Source organism: Silene latifolia, chromosome 1 (assembly GCF_048544455.1).
Source record: "Silene latifolia isolate original U9 population chromosome 1, ASM4854445v1, whole genome shotgun sequence".
In the NCBI taxonomy this organism is placed as follows: domain Eukaryota; kingdom Viridiplantae; phylum Streptophyta; class Magnoliopsida; order Caryophyllales; family Caryophyllaceae; genus Silene; species Silene latifolia.
The window spans coordinates 184,675,888-184,679,877 of record NC_133526.1 but is presented as its reverse complement, the minus strand read 5'-3'; the positions used below and the strand labels follow the sequence as shown (position 1 = coordinate 184,679,877).

Here is a 3,990-nt window from a genome sequence, read left to right as displayed (position 1 = left end):
TAGGACGCTGGGACTGGGTCACTGCTGGTTTTGCGGTCTTCATCCGCTTTATGAGGGCCATGGTTCGTCCGGAGTTGATGGAGAAGGGGACTTCTCCTGGTGCTGTCGGACCTGGACTACTGTTGGAGGTATGAACCTTCCTTTAGACCAAAGTAAGTTCCTTTCTTTATTGAATCACGAAAGATCGTCATTGATTATTCTGTTTTACAGGCGTGGGTGTACTCTTACTTCCCGAGTCTCGCGCCCAAGAGGACGGAGCCGCTGGAGAAGGCCTATCCCGTGGTGAGGGATTGGGTGATGTGCCGGACGAAGAGCAAGCGCTCTTCGCACAATGTCTACCGGCGGGATGTGAACGCCCTTCAGCTGAGCAGCGTGAGTATCCCACTCGTATTCATTTATATTTCTTATCCTTTGCCTTCACTTGATCATAGGAATGATCTTTGCCTTATTTTGTCGCAGTGGGTGCCCAGACCTTGGGCGGAGTACGCTGGAGCGCCTCCTTTTGTCGCTGAGGTTCTTCGACCTAGGAGCCCGAGTCGGCTGCTGTTGTGGACGTCGATGGGTCCTGTGTGGTATCTGGGCGAGCGTTTGGCTCGTCAGTGCTCTCGGGACGCGTTGACGGTTCCCGTCGATCCTCCCAGGACGATGTTTAGGGAGCCTTCTGAGGCTGAGAGGGAGGCGGAGCTGGCTGGTGCCAGTGGCGACGACCTTCTTCTGCCTGGCGAGGACTACTCGGCGTTCCTTTACGGGAGGTTGGCGTACTGGCCGGTAGTGGTGAGTATCTTTTACTTTTTCTTGATTTTGATTTTGAGGATTGCGGCGAAAGACCATCGATTAACGAGAGCTATTTGTCTTGGTAGGAGGTCGAGGCGGCGGGCATCGAGCCCCTAGAGTACCCCGAGACCCTCGAGTACACTGACGCGACTGGGAGGACGACGATCTCCGAGTTGCGTGACTTTGACGTAGCTGTGACGGATGCTGGCTTAGATGACTGGCAGCATCTGATTCGGAGGGTAAGCCTCCGACTTGTATGACTTTCGTGTAAGAACACACTTGGTTGAACTTGTTCAATTTACTGAGACTTTCTTTTGAAATGCAGGTCGCGCCATCTCGGTTCGTGGCACTATGGAGGGTGGCCAACCGGCTACGAGCTACCGCCATCGAGGCACTCGTCGGTGGTCGAGGTCGTCAGGTATGAACCTCATTTGATTTCTTTTGATTTTTTTGATTTTCAGTTTTGTTTGAGTTGATTGACATGAGCCAATTTACTTCTGTTTATAGGCTGGTCGTGAGCTGGAGCGAGAGTTGACCCAGTCTCGGGAGGAGACAGCTCGCTTGTTGAGGGAGCTCGAGTTTTGGGATGCCGAGATTGCTGCTCTTACGGCGAGGGTTGCTGAGTTGGAGGGTGTCCAGCAGTAGTTCTGTGTAGTTTTGTACATTTGGACATCTGATTTTGAACATTTTTGGACTTTGTTTGGGGCGCAAGCCCCCAGTTTGCTTGGACTTTGGACTTTGTTCGGGGCGCAAGCCCCCAGTTTGCTTGGACTTTGGACTTTGTTCGGGGCGCAAGCCCCCAGTTTGCTTGGACTTTTGTATATACGATGGCCTGAGTGCCTTTGCTGCTGGGTTGTGTTGCTTGTACCTGCAGGTTAGTTCTTGAACAGGTTTGGTAGATAACGGTTTACGCCGTCATGCTGCCGAAATTTACATAGAAATCACGCAAAACATACATTTTATACATATGGCCTTTGACCAGCGCAAAATGAGACTCGAAAGAGCACGAAAAATGCAAAAATGCAAAAATTTTGTCGGAAATGACCGGACGGTAGGGAGGGTTACCCCCTAAAAAAAGAAAAAAGAGAAATCTGTAAGTGTAGAAATGAAATGTTGAAATGAAAACAAAAGAAAATTATTTCCCAAAATGAAATTTACTTCCTAAAAAAATGAAATTCATTTCTTAATAAAAAAAGAATTTAAGTGTCATGAAATGGCGAAGGTGTCGATGTCGCCTCGAAATGCGTGCCCGCGAAAATAGGAAACTTGAAACATGGTAAACTGCTCGTATTTACCAAAATAAAATCCCGTAGGAATAGGAAATTATTCGTTATAGAATTAGGAAAGATCCAAACGCGAAATCACGAAGTGAGATCGGGAAGAGGCGCAGCATGAGCTGCGTCCCTTTGAAGAGGCGCAGCAGGTGCTGCGCCTGTTCCCAAGCCCGTCCGTTCTGGCGGATTTTTGGAAACAACAATTAGTATAAATAGAAGCGTCGACGGGGCGTTAATTCACACAATTCTTCCGTCTCTTCCTCGTCTATTCACATAAAATTCTCAAAATAAATCTTCAAGAGAGAATTGTCATCATGAATACTTTGGAGATCCGCTTGAAGGAATGGACCAACGAGTTTTCGAATGTGGAGAAGCATGATATGGGTGCTTATAACCTTGGGTCTTTGTTGAGTTTGAAACTCATTAAGGTAGTAAAGCCGTTCTTGGATGCTTGCCTTGACTATTGGGACCCGAATTGTCATGTTTTCGCGTTCCCGGGAGGTGACATTTGCCCATTTCCCGAAGAAATAGCTGCCATTGGTGGATGGGATCCTGAACATTTACCTGTCATTCCTTCCACTTCACAAGGGTATAAGAGCAAATTCCGAGACTTGCTTGGACTGACCAGACTTGAGGTGGATCGTCTAGTTACCCCGAAAGGCGTGAGAATGTTGGATTTTATTGATCGATTCATCAACAGGGCTGACCCTACTGTCTCTCATGTTGCTAGGAGGAGAGCATTTGGCTTTTGCTTGTTGCATATGTATGTCTTCCAAGGGCATGTTGATGAAGACTTGAGAGGTGACCCTCGTCTTTTGTGCCTTATCGAGCAAATGGAGCTGCGCAGGAGCCCAGCTTGCTTATGCTTAGGGGAGATTATTTTGGGCTTGGATAATAGGAAATCCAATCGTGATCTGCCATTTTCGGGGAGTCCCGTCATCCTACAGGTAAAGACACCTTTCTTTTTTTTTTTTTTTTTTTTTTTTTTTTTTTTTTTTTTTTTTTTTTTTTTTTTTTTCGTTTTTTTTTTTTTTTTTTTTTTTGTTGTTTGGTGCCTAATACCTGCTTTTGGTAGGTTTGGCTTATGGAACGGCTCCGACTGCTCGAGCCCCCAGTTCATGCACTTTCCTATCATTCCCGTATGATTGCGATGAGGACGCGGTTGTACATGGTGGACTTCACCCGGGTCTGTGACTATTGGAAGAACAAGCTGAAGAATGATGATGGCCCGTTGATTAGGTGGGTTGTACCGTGGTGGCACCTCAAGTCCGTCACTGGAGTGTCTTCTTTGGATCTCACTAGGTCCGTGCGCATTCCGGGACTGGAGTTCATGGTATGCATCTTTCCTGAAAGATTGATGAGGCAAGTTGGGCTGAAGCAGACGATCCCGAGGCTTGACACCGTCCCGCAGACTGCTATGGCGCTTACTACAGAGAGCCGAAGAGAGTGGTCTATCAAATGGGCCCAAAGGAACATGTGGTTCTTGTGTTTCTCCGCCAATGCTTTGTGGGTGTCGGATTCCTATCTGAGGTGGAGAAAGGCTGCGACTTCGGAAGAGCGCGAGAGACTAAGGAAACGCGAACCTGTTGACTACAAGGTGCGCGAGGGCGAGAAAGAGAAGGAGAAGCATCTGACAGAAGGAGAAGAAGAAGCCGGTTTTCAGGTCATTCACCCTTCAAAGAAATCAAAGACTACTCCTGTTGCGGAAATGGTGGTTAGCAAGAATGGCAGAGTCAGGCCTCGAGAAAGACCGTTGGTGATTAGGTCTGAAGTGGTGCAAGAGCGCCCGGCTCGAGGTCTTGACAAGAAGTATGACAAGAGTGACAATGGCAAGGGGAAGATGGAGGAATAGCCCGAGTCCTTATTTATTATTTGATTATTATTATTATTATTGTCATAAAAAGGAGGGATTTTTAGAATCCTAGCCTATTCTATTTTTATT

At 47.3% G+C, this 3,990-nt stretch overlaps 1 long non-coding RNA gene across 1 annotated transcript; it reads left to right on the top strand.

Moving 5' to 3' along the window:
- Positions 1 to 904: 904 nt before the first annotated feature.
- Positions 905 to 1,351, top strand: LOC141614664 (uncharacterized). Its single transcript, XR_012529362.1, has 3 exons — positions 905 to 1,013; positions 1,100 to 1,192; positions 1,282 to 1,351. It is a non-coding gene; the product is annotated as an uncharacterized LOC141614664 (long non-coding RNA).
- The last annotated feature ends 2,639 nt before the right edge of the window (positions 1,352 to 3,990 follow it).